The sequence below is a fragment of the Styela clava genome, unplaced genomic scaffold (genome assembly GCF_964204865.1).
Source record: "Styela clava unplaced genomic scaffold, kaStyClav1.hap1.2 HAP1_SCAFFOLD_98, whole genome shotgun sequence".
Lineage (NCBI taxonomy): Eukaryota > Metazoa > Chordata > Ascidiacea > Stolidobranchia > Styelidae > Styela > Styela clava.
In genome coordinates this window covers 40,270-53,551 of record NW_027556618.1, presented here as the reverse complement: position 1 = coordinate 53,551, position 13,282 = coordinate 40,270, and the positions used below count along the sequence as shown (strand labels likewise).

The window sequence follows — 13,282 nt, the reverse complement described above, 5'->3', positions numbered from 1 at the left end:
ACTTTTTCTATTAAGAAAGACGATAGAATCGAAGGCTTTGGCGAATTAGTTTTGAATAAAGAGTTTGGAAATAGGCGCGACGTCGTAGGTCTTATTAATAGAAAGTTTTATGACAAACGCCACGACTTGTTAGAATTTATTAACTACAAAAGAGTCGAAAAATTAATTAAATTGAAAGATTTGAAAAAGTATATTGAACAACAGAAAGATATTGATTTTTACACAGATGGTGTGATTATTGAACGGAAATATGCGTTTAAATTTGAAGGCCCTAAAGGCTGTGGAACAATAGATAAAATAACAAAACAAATTGGCAAAAAAACGGGCAAAATTTCTTATATTGCTTGATTAAAACAAAGTATTAAGTTAAATGAAATTACTGTTAAAAAAGTTAATTTGTCAACTAATAAAAGTAAATATAAAGTGGGTGACCATGTCATCATTGAATTGAAAGGACAAACTGTACCTATAATAATAAATAAGGAGAATATATAATATGAATAAATTTATAGTAGTAGAAGGGATTGATTATTCAGGTAAATCAACCTATATAGAAAAATTGAAAAAAAAATACAAGAAAGAAGGAAAAAGTGTTTATGTGACGCGAGAACCACGAGGAATTCGTTTTGGCGAATTATTAGCTAAAGAAGTCTTTTTTAATGACAACCTCAAAATCAGCTCAATTACAAAAGCAATTTTGTTTATCAGTGTTGGTTGAGAATTATATAATAAAGTATTGGCTAAAAAGTTTAAAAAGTATGATATTGTTATTTGCGATCGTTATATCTTTAGTACGTTTGCTTATCAAGTATTCGGAGGAGATAAAACAATTAATCAGAACCAATTATTAACAATGTACACTTACGCGATGCCAAAAAATTATTTGCCCGATGAAGTACACTGAGTAGATTGTTCGACTACCGAAATTTTAAGACGGACAAAAATTAGATTACCAGCTAATAATTATGACGCAAAGTGTTTAAAGGTTAGTTATGTTAACAAGATTAGAAAAGCATATAAAGAAACTTTTAAATTTTTTACAGATAACACTATCTATTTTAAAAAACGTTTAGAATGAAATGTTATTGTGTTTGAAAAGGATGAAGAAATTAATGGATAATATTTTTAAGAGTTTGGAAAATATGCGCGATTTGAATATGTACGAAACTGATGAGTTGAAATTGATGCCTATTAATGATGCGAAAAAATTGAACAAAACTATTATTGTTTTAAATTACAAATTATTTTATAGTGACAAAAAAGCTTACGCCGTCGTTTTGAAGAACACGAATAAGTTTAAATATTTTGAAAGTAACAGTTGGGGCGAAAAAAAATTTTTTGCTAAAAAGATCATTGTAAAAAACAATAATTTAAAAATCAAGTTTAATTGTCTCAAAGGTAAATATGGATTTGTGGCTATTGACACGGTCGGTTCGAAAGCGCATTTTATCAACTGATATGAAATTTTAGATAGTAAAGTCCATAAAAAACAAATATACAAAATTAGATTTAGTATTAATTATAATTTTTCAATAGATTTTTTAAACGATTCTTGACGAAAATTTAGAGCAACACATTCAAATCTATATTTTAAAAATTTTAGAAATGAAGTTGACAGATATATAATTAATTTGAAGTTTGTAAGAGCATTTATAAATAATATAAAAGGAGTAAAAGAAAATGTTTAAAGATAAAGATGGTTATACCATTATAAAAGATAACGATTTAGGGGTATATAGTGAACAGATTGACGTAATGTTAGACGTAGCTAATAGATTATTTTGTGCGTCTATAGTTTCTAGTTGAAGCACATGACAACAAGTTAAAGGATATAATAGTGCTACATTAGTAAAGCACTCATCCAGAATGAATATGTATAAATTGTTAAATATCCGACGAACTATTTTAACATGTAAAGCAATTTGAGCTTTAGCAAAAAATATTTTGAAATTAGAAGATAATGAAGAAAATAGAATGAAATATTATAGAGAAGGATTACGATTTTATATTACAATAAGTTCTAACTCAACATGATACCGAGAATTTAAGGAGTTTTTAAAAAATGAAAAAAAAAATAGACACATTATATAATAAGTATATTGAAACAAAAGACAAAAAAATTCTTAATAGGATTAAATATGAGATGTTTGAAATTATAAAAAAATCATGTGGTGCTATTTCATATACTAAAACAAATAGATATGCCAATCCTAGAACAATGTATAGTTTTTGTTTCGACAGGTTTGATAAAATAATAAATGACTATGATATTAAGTATAAAACATCATTAGAAACATATACTATAACGTGTATTAGAAATTATTTAAAAAGTAGACAATTTCACAGAAGTAGAACAATAATTAAATCTAGAGTTCATACAATACAACCATCAAATACTTTTAATAATGACAAGTTAAAGTTAGATTTGAAGAGTATTTTAGGTGATACGTCAGATTATAAATTGATGTGTGACAGATTAGGAATTAATGGAAAAAAATTATCAACTGAAGAATTAGCTGAAATGTATAATAAATCTGTTGAGGTTATAAAAACTAGATTGTGAAGGATTAGAAACAAGTTACGAAAATATTTTAAAAATAATTAAAAATAAATGTAACGTAAAAGTACTTTTTGTACATATAACTATATGAAGGGTAAGAGACCTACGAAAACAATCCCTGAATAGTTGACACGTGGAATTCCACGAGTTTTAGTCCTAAATACATAAAACTTAATAGTAACAAACTCCGCCTTGTTACACGAGTTTTTGACTTAAAACTGTTTAGACATGTGTGCGTCTTTAACCATACTACAGTTGAAAAGTACTATAAGCTTTTAGTCGAGTCAAGACTTAAAACCGAACTATGTTGAAAAGGTACTACAACCTTTTAGTCCTGTCATGACTTTAAACTGACTTTTCGAGAGTTAGCTATGAATCAAGCAGTCGGGTTTTACCCGGAAGTGAAGGTTTGAATCCTTTGACTCTCTTTAATTTTTTCATTGTCTAGCCCAAAAATCCAAGGGCTACTTCTCCGACTCAAGGCTAGTCAAAGGTAGCACTATATTAGTGTAAGCCTAGTTTACCATCGCTGTCTCTAAAGACCATTTTGACATGTGGTAAACGTTTTGCAGATGTAGTTTAGTGGTAAAACTTCAGATTTCCAATCTGACTATGGAGGTTCGATTCCTCTCATCTGCTCCAATATTTTCAGTGTCATTTTTGACATGTAATTAGGAACAACGACGTCTATAACGTCAGATTCCAAAATGTGCCGAGCATCACAATTAAACTGCTCATTATTTGAGGATATCAAAATGAAAATGATATGCGTCGAAAGAAAAATGACTCAAAGTGAGAAACTTTTAGTTTTAAGACAAAAGAGGTTAGTTTTAATATCACAAATAAAACATGTTAAACTTCTTTTTTTCTTATGTTTGTCTGTAATAATCATACCTTACTATTTATATGTAAAGTGTCACCAGAACGTGAAAATTATAAATAAAATAAGAAAAATTAATACTAAAATAGTAGAAGAAGGTGGGTACGAAACTAGCGTACAAAAATTATATAATCCGCACACTACGAAAATCCCTTGAAAGAGTCATAGTTAAATAATAATTATGGACAGAGAAAAAAATAAGAAGAAAATTGAAGACGAAAATGATGTCGCCGATGTTATTATTCTTTCAATTTTTATATAAGGAGATTAAACTAACATGCGTTTCAGAATGAGAACAAAAGAGCGGACAGACATTATTGAATCTATAAAGTTAAGTATCTGAACTGGTTATCATGATTTAAAAGATTTGAAAAGAAAATTAGATCTTGTTAGTCAAGATGTTTCACATAAAGAACAAGAAATAACTAGACTAGAAAACAAAAATGAAGACGCTGGTTTTATTAAATATTTATTTGTAAGAGACAAAATATTAAAAAGCGGATTAAAATATTGTGTTAAAAATTTTGATGAAATAAAAAAAGATAAAAGAAATGGGGCTATATCTACAACAGAAAACTTTTGACGTATAAATTGAGTATACAACACAAATTGCTTAGTAATAGAAGCGGAAAGACAAAAGAATAGGAGAGAAAAAAATAATGACAAATAAAGAAAATAGAAAATTGTTTTGAGGAACTTTTAATAAATTACATTATCATCGAGATTTACATTTTCAAAGTAATTTAATAGATATGGTGATGTTTGGGCCCGATATTAATGACTATAAATTTGAAGAAGAAATATTAGCTGTTATGAACGGCGAAGCCAGCATTGAAGATTTAAGTGATAATACTTTTGATAAATTAAAAGAAATGGTATTACTTGATGTTTTAGAAATGATAAAAACAAACGAACGTGTTTTAGATTGTGAACAAGCAAATTTAGATAGACGAAAAGACACTTTGAATTTATTAAGAAAGTTCAAAGAAAAACATTGAGAAAAATATAGAATTTATATAGAAGATATTGTTGAAGAAGTAAACAACCAAAATAATTACGATAAAGAAATTTTAGTAAAAATTTTAGATTATTTTAACGGTTATAACGTTAGAGGACTAAAAAATAATGATAAAGATAGTCACGTATTAAGATGTACTATAGGTTATAAAAATATGGGTATAAAAAACAAATCAGAGATAACTTTTTGTGTTGATTTAAAATTAAAACGTTTAGAACTTGAACTTCTAACAAACAAAGGGGCTATTTACCCTTCTTTCGTATTATATGAAGACAAAGAAAAAGTTATTAATAAAATAAAAGATGTATTGTTGAAAGAATACAAAACAACAGGAGGTCAAGAATAATGACAAAAAATAAACAAATCAAAGAAGTTTTAAGCTTCTTACAAAAAAATAGGTTAGACAGTATTGTCTTAGGGGTTGGCGCATTAAGTTTAATTGGTGCTATTACAGGAATTGTGTTACATAGTATCACATTGAGCAAAAGCGTACCCGCAAAGAAAGAATTATATAAAGAATTAGAAATTAAACGAGACGCAGATTTTGAAGCTCAAAAAGAAGCATCTATTGCTAAATATGGAGAAACCGAAGATTGAAATATAGATATGCCTATTGTTAATGGTACATATATGTATGATTTAGATACAACAGACAACAAAACAGTTCGTATGTCTTATGATGAATTAATGGCCGAATCTAGAATACAAGGTGGTAAATTAAATAAGCAACTTTTTATCGATGAATTTAATAAAGTAATTAAAGGGCAAAATAAAGATATCGATTACAAAAAAAATGCGATTTTTGGTAATACAGAATATGTTCAAAAAGGGTTAATAGAAGTATTGAAAGCATTATTAGCTTCTGCGCCTGAAACAGAAAGTAAACCAAAAATCTTGTCAGATTTTGGACTTTTAGTACGTAAAGTATTGAATTATAAAACCGATTTCGAATATGAATTAGATGATTTAAAGTTAATGTTAGAAAAAACCAAAGCCGATAAACAAACATGAATAGAATATAAGGACAGCGACTCAAATAAAACATTGTCAAAATCTTATAGTGATTTCAATAAAGCTTTATCTCTTTCAGAAAATGATACACAACACGGATATCACGCAGATCGTGTAGTAAATAATAGCATTGGGCTTGGATTAGCAGGTGTTGCTTTCATCGTTTTAAGCTTAGTTTTAACAAGCACAGCATTTAAATTGTGAAAAAAATTAAGAGGAGGAACAAAAAAATAATGAATCATTGAGAAAAAATAGAACATGAAAAATATTTTGATAAAGATAGAAAAAGTGGATTTCCAAGAGGAAACAGATTTTTTGATGGAAATGAATACTCAGAATATAAAATGTTCGAAGATATGTTATTATATCAAATATCTATTAAAGAAATAACTATTGAAGACCTCAAAATTTTATTTAAAGAATATAGTGAGCAAGATTTCAGAATAAAAAAAGAATATTTAAGTTTTCCACAAGTTATGAAATGAGAAGATATATATGAAGCAAGTAAAGGTATTCGACATTGTGAAGCGATGAAGAATTTATTAAGTTTTCATATTATTAAACTAGGAGGAGATGAATAATGACAGATAAAGAAAATACATGTTGTAGTTGTAAAACTGATATTGACCTTAAAGCAATAACAGGTATATTTAAACTACCTTATATTGTACTTAGTAATTTCAAAATATTAGCTAAAATATTAAAACTTCCTTTAGATGAGGTTCGAGAAAAATTAAATTGAATCAAAGATATAGGAAAACAAAATTGATATTGCGAAAGAGAAATGTACACTAATATGTTAACAGATGAAATAGAAACACTCAAATTACAAAATGAAGATTTGAAGTTTGTGATGCACTGTATGGAAAATTATAAATGTCGTTGCTGGATGAACAACTAAAATGTTAGATTTCAGAGGACAAAATTTATACAACTTAGGGCCAATTTTTTTAGTTACTGGTCCTATGTTTGCCGGAAAAACGGCTTGAGTACAAAGAAAATTAATTGAATGAGAGTGTGAAGACGCACCAATTTTTCAAAGAGAAGATACAGTTAGAAAAGAAAGACAGATTGAAAATGTAATTACGTTTAAAAATGCTGTCGATTTAAATAGCAAGTTGGAAGAAGTATTAGAGAAAATCAGAAACAAGAAATTACCAGAAATTATCGTTTTTGAAGAATGCCATTTTCTACCTCTTGAATTTTTTAATCATATTGACAAATTAATCAGCTGAGGAATTGTATTGTTATTTTGCGGTCTTAGATTACTTAATAATGATGTACGTCGATTTATGATGAAAACTTTAGAAGGGAAAGCAGATTTTATTGTTAATTTAGAAGGTACTGATTTTTGCTCATCTTGTAAAGGCACACCAGATTATTCTTTATCATATAGAAAATCAACTAAATCAATGAGTTATGTAGGTGGCTCAGACACTTACCAAGCATTATGTATGAAATGTTTCATAAAAAAAGAAAAATATAAGGAGAAAAATATATAAAATGAATATGAATGAAAATAATATTGAAAATAACGCGCTAAAAAACATCGAGTATTATATGTGACAAAATGTTTTTAAAAGTTCTTATACGGGCGTTTCATTACTTTCAATACCTAAAGTTTTTGACTACGATTTTAAAAAAATGTATCAAGACAAACCAAAAAAAGGAAAGAAAGAAAGTGAATCAGATTTCAACAACAGAAAAGTACAAGTTACAAATTACAATAAAGTTGTAAAAAATTACATCGATACACATAAAGAAACAATTAAAGATTTTAAAGTATCGTTAAAAACATTAAATCCACTGATCTTAACTGAAATCTTAAAAAAAATAAATGACGGAATTGTGTCTTGATATACAATTAATAAATTAGATTTTAAAGTAACAATTAACGACTTACCTCGTTTGTATGGAATAACTTATAACAAAGAAAATTTCTTTAAAATTATGGGAAAGTTATTTAATAAAGATATCAAATATAATATTAATGAAGACAAAATTAATATTGAACTTTCAAATGATTATAAAATCCCATCAGAAAAAGAAGTTACATGAATTAATAAAAAAGTAACTATTTCAAAAGAAGACTTTGATAATTTAGCTCAAGGACCGTCACATATCAACTTTATCCGCAACCTTTTCGAAGTGTTTAAAGGTATTGTAATATTTGACATTGTAATTAGCGCAAAACCGCGTTTGTCAACAATTGAAAAAATTAGCGAAGAATTAGAAATTGACTACGTTTTTGAAATTATTGGAGCACAAACAAGCAAAAAAATTAATGAAAATAGAATTTTGATGTCTGAATATAAATACACACAAGCACAGTCAACAATTTACAAAATGGACAAATTGATAGAAAAGAAAAAAGAAGAAGAAAAAAAAAATAAGGAGAAAAACAAATAATGAACAACTATAACTATAACCAAAACCAAAACTATAATCAAAATCAAGGAATGAATAACTATAATCAAAACCAAAATTATAACCAAAATCAAGGAAAACAATACTCATTACCAAATATTGTTGCTGAAAGAGCAAGTACTATTTCAATGGCATTTAATCCTAAAATTTTAACTCAATTTGGGTTAACATTAACATTTGACGTTTACTTTACAATTCCAAATATTGGATACAAACGTGTTAATATGAAAATGTCGGCGAATAAATTTAAGCATATCGAATTGTTTAATTTCTTACACAAAATGATTGGCGAAAATCGCTTTAATACACCTATTTTTGGAATCCGTAGTGTAATCATTCAACAAAAAAATTATACTGACAAAAACACAGGACAAATGAAAACAAGTTTTTATTCAACGTTAAGATTTAAAAACCAAATCATCCCTCTTGCCGAAAATATTAGTTGACGTGACCGTGATTTACAAGTTGGGCCTTTATTACGAAATACAAAAACTTATGCGATTGAATTTAATAACGCTAAAGATATTTATAATAATCTTGATGGTTCGCCTGTTCAACAACAACCTCAACAATATCAAGCACAACCTCAACAATATAATCAAGGACAACCTCAACAATATCAACAATATAACCAACCTCAACCTCAACAATATCAACAATACAATCAACAACCACAAGTTCAAGTTCAACAACCTCAACAATATCAAGCACAACCTTTACGACCACAAGTTCAAGTTCAACAACCTCAACCTCAACAAGACCCTCAAATTGAACAGTTAAAAAAGTTGAATAACAATATGAAATTGAATGAAACAATGAAAACTGAAGTTCAAGTACCAGAAGAAATCCAAAAAATGAAGGTGATTAAATAATGAATAACAGTTTACAAAATACTTTAAATACAGCTTGCGCGAATTTAGTTAAGATTAAACAAAAAATTGACGAATTGCGTAAAACTGAAACTGAATATAAAGATATTTTAGTTGCCGTTATGAAATCTCACGACTTAAATAAATACGTGTCAAATAACCACTCATTCAATGTATATAAAGAACGTAAAACAAAAAGATTGAACACTACAATTTTTAAAAAAGTAGTTCAAGAAAAACTTAAATATACAAATGAACAAATGGCAGAGTTAATTGAAAAATCTTCTGGTGAAACAATTACAAAGTCATTTATTAAAATTAGTGCTATAAAGAATGATCCATCAAAATAATTATAAGAAATATATTGTACCTCGTTTTAATGTCGAACAATTTGAATTTAACATGGCGAATTTGAAATTTGAAGAAAAAACACATAAATATCTATTAGCAGATAATCCATATCTTCAATTATCGAGTGTAAGTCAAGAATTGTCACATTGTAATAGATACTATGCCAGACGAGGTCAATTAGCTTCTAAAAGGATTCTTCAAATTGCGTCCCTAACAGGTAAAATTATTCACGGCGCATGTGAAAAAACAATATGAAACGAAGAAGTAGATTTAAGATCATCCGATTTTGATACAATACGAAACAGGATTAAACCTTGAATTGAAGAGCTAAAAAAACATTTCGAAAAAAATGATTATTTAAAGATCATAATGACAGAAGTCCCGTTAGTTTCTCGAAAAGAAAAACTGGCGGGAACTGCCGACTTGATATTATGAAATGACAAAGATAAGTGTGTCGAAATCTGAGACTGAAAAAGTGGAAAATATTCGTCTTATGAAAGCACTAAATGAAAATATTCGGCGCAACTTTGAGGTTACATAATGTTACTAAAAGAAAACTGAAAACCAAAAAACGAATACCAAAAAATCAAAACTTTTGTTGTTCATATGAAAGGAAATTTATTAATAAAGGAACAATTGAATTATGAAGAATTATGACAATAAATATATTATAGCAATTGACACCGCACTCAAAAGTGGATATTATGGGAAATTGGGAAAGTTAGGTTTTATCAAAGGTCATGGAACATTTAATGACGTTTTAAGAAAAATAAAATATCACATCGACATTATAAAACATCAAATTTCACCAAACAATCCTCTCATACTTATTACTTATGAAGATGTTGGAAGAAATCACAAGACAACAGCAAAATTACACGAGTATAAAGGAAAACTTTTACAAACAATAGAAAACACAGTTATTCATTATAAGTATGAACGTTTTAATGAAATTAACGTATTTAATTCAATTTTGGGGAAAAAACAAAAATGATTAAGAGTTGATAAAAAAGCATTTTCTAAAGATTTGTATAATAAATGTAACGAAGACAAAACAGACAATGATGACCTAGCCGACGCCTTCGTTTTATATAAATATTATAATGAGTATCTTGAGTAATGGACAAAAAATGCTGTATTATAGACATTGAAGTTTATAACACTAGCGATAAGCAAGGTCATCTATTAATAGGCTTATTACCTTTATATGGCGACGAAGCATTAATCTACGATAATCCGTCGAGAGAAAAAGTTAAAGAGATTTTAGAAACTCATAATTTTATTTCTTTCAACGGTTATCGATATGATTTTATTGTTTTAGAAGATTATATAGAAGGAAAAAGTGTTTTAGCTTCAAACAACAAGATTATTAAAGGAGGGAATGTATATTTAGAAAATAAGTTGGGTAAATATACTCACAAATATTGAATGAAAAAAGCTTATCGATCTTACGATTTAGCAGAATCTCAATTTGTGACAACTGGTTCAATTGGTATGTCTTTGAAAAATAAGTACATTAAAAAATTTAAGCACGATATTTGAGAAGGTGAAAAAGGTGATAAAAAACAATTTGAAGAGGTTGATTATATCTATAAAAACAAAGATAAATGTATACAATATCTTAATCGAGACTTATATGCAACAAAAAGATTATTTAAACATCATGATCGAAATAGTTATTTAAATATTGCTAAGATTGTTAACCCTACATTATCAAAACACGTTTTACAATGATTGTTATTTAATAAAAAAATTACTTTAATTGTTCGTAGTTTGTTAAAAGGCGACAAGAATCCTTTTTGTAGAGCGTCAAACGTTGTCACTTATAAATCTGACAATGATTCTCGAAATTATAACCCTCCATTCATTTCATATCAAAAAGACTGTATTTCAACGTCAACTGAAACAGATGGAGGAATTCATAATGCTATTCAAAATAAACTATTTAAAAGTGATGGCGACGGAAAAATTTTTTCATTAGACTTTACATCACTATACCCTAACATTTTAATACAAGGACAAAATAAAAAACAATTTCGTATTTTTAATGACGACTCGCTTTGACTATATAAAAGTTGATTAGAAAAGGCGACGAGATGAAAATTTGGAACTGCCGATGAGAAAGAAAAAAGAAAACCATTAAAATTGTTATTAAACAGTACTTATGGAATCCTTCAATATATATGTGTAAACAACTCAATTGGCGAAAAAATTAGAAAATGAATTTGTAAACAAGGGCGTATTTATTGTATAAGTCTCGTCGATAAATTTGACAAAGACGATACGATGATTAATATTAATACTGATGGAATCTTTGTTAAGACTAAAAAAGATGTTAATTTAATTAGAGAAGAAATTGAGAAAGTAGTAGGGATTGGTTTAGTAGCAACAGAATTAAAATGATTCTTATCAAAAAATGTTAACGAGTTTTGTTATGAAACTATTGATGGGCAATTTGGATTAAAAGGTATTTATAATTATACTAAAATCAAACCTAATATTATTGATGGTAAAAAATTAACAGAATATGACATCAGAGAAAGAAAAAGATGAATTGAAGACTTCTCTAAAAATAAATATGAAAATTTGCCAAAAGATTATGCGTTATTTGGATTTGCTATTAATGATGAAATAGATGAAAAATGAGCTAAAGGAAACAGAGAAGCAATTACTGAGCTTCATAGATTGGGATTAGATTTAGATTGTATTCAATGAACACAGACAGTAGTTAAAAGAAACAAAGATAATACTAAGTATGTAAGGCATCGAAGTAAAGATTGAACAATTGATACAACAAAAGTTAATGCTTATGAAAAAATAAGTCCATACGCTTCACAAAATAAGAAAATGAAGACGTTTGAAAAATTTAATTGTATCAGCGTTAAAGGAAATGGTAAGTATACTATTTTTGATGTCGACGGCCCATGTATGTTGACTGACAAATTAAAAAAGTTTAAAGACAAAACACTTATGATCAAATCAACAAATAACGACGAAGATCATTTTAAATTAATTTTTGAAAGTAATAATACAATTTGAGAGCTTCGAGAAAATTATAAAAAGTATGACAAAATAGTTGAATTAAGACCATTTAAATTTATGACAGTTTATGATGTTAAAAATATAGAGTATAAAAATAATGGAGTAAAAATTGCCAAATTACCTGATGATCTTAAATTTTTCTTAGATGATGTTCACATTTTGAAAAAAGACTACAAAATATGTGACGAAATAGAAGAGCAATTGATCAAGAAAGGGTTTAAGTATTCACGACATGCTTTACACGCCTATATTTTAACTGTTCAACCAAAATGCCACGCAAGCGGTAAAAGTGACCACCACAATAAGGTAAAAAAAGGCTTAATCTTGAGTGTAAAGAGTTTGGGTAATAAATTATATGTTAATTGTTGATGTGGGGATGAAAAATGTAAAGATGAATTTTTAAAGGAAATTGAGTATAATGAATAGTAACACAAAAAAAGAGTTATGTAATGAATTGTTACATATTTGTATTGAACGTAATAAAAGAAAATGACCTGACATTGTGGCCCATTTAAAAAATTGTTTTCCAAAAACTCCTTTCAAAGCCAACGAAATTATAATTCAATTCTTTATGGATTACAAATTAAAAAGATTTTATAAAGAAGTTGTAAGTAAATATTTTTTATATAAATATGACATTGTTAAAATTGGTGTGTTTACATATGTATTTGATAAGAAAAAAAACAAATGGCAGAATTTTGAAATTAACGAGTTCATGGATTTATTAGACAAAGAAGAAATTCCAGAAGATTCAGCCCAAAATATTTATGATCACATCATTAAAAAATTGCCAGATGGTTCAGAAGGTTCGGTTAAGTTAAGAAACATTTTGATAGAGTTTGCTGATAACTGTCACAAAGACGGCGGTTATTTTTTCAGCAATAACAAAGCTTATAAGATTGAAAAAGATGGGGATGGTGTCGTTTTAAAAGAACATGATATACCGCTTTGAGATACTAAAAAGAAGCAACCAATCCCTTATTTTCAAAATTTACCTTTTAACAAAAGTATTTATAATAGATTAATTGAAAAAGGGGAAGCTAGTATAGATAAAGACGTTTTGAATATGTTTGGTGGTTTATTTGAAAATAATAGTGAAGGGCGTTTAAATATGATTGCTTTAT

General features: G+C 27.6%; 1 non-coding gene across 1 annotated transcript; it reads left to right on the top strand.

The window, feature by feature from the left end:
* Positions 1-3,128: 3,128 nt before the first annotated feature.
* Trnag-ucc (transfer RNA glycine (anticodon UCC)) lies at positions 3,129-3,199 on the top strand. The gene has a single exon. It is a non-coding gene; the product is annotated as a tRNA-Gly (tRNA).
* The last annotated feature ends 10,083 nt before the right edge of the window (positions 3,200-13,282 follow it).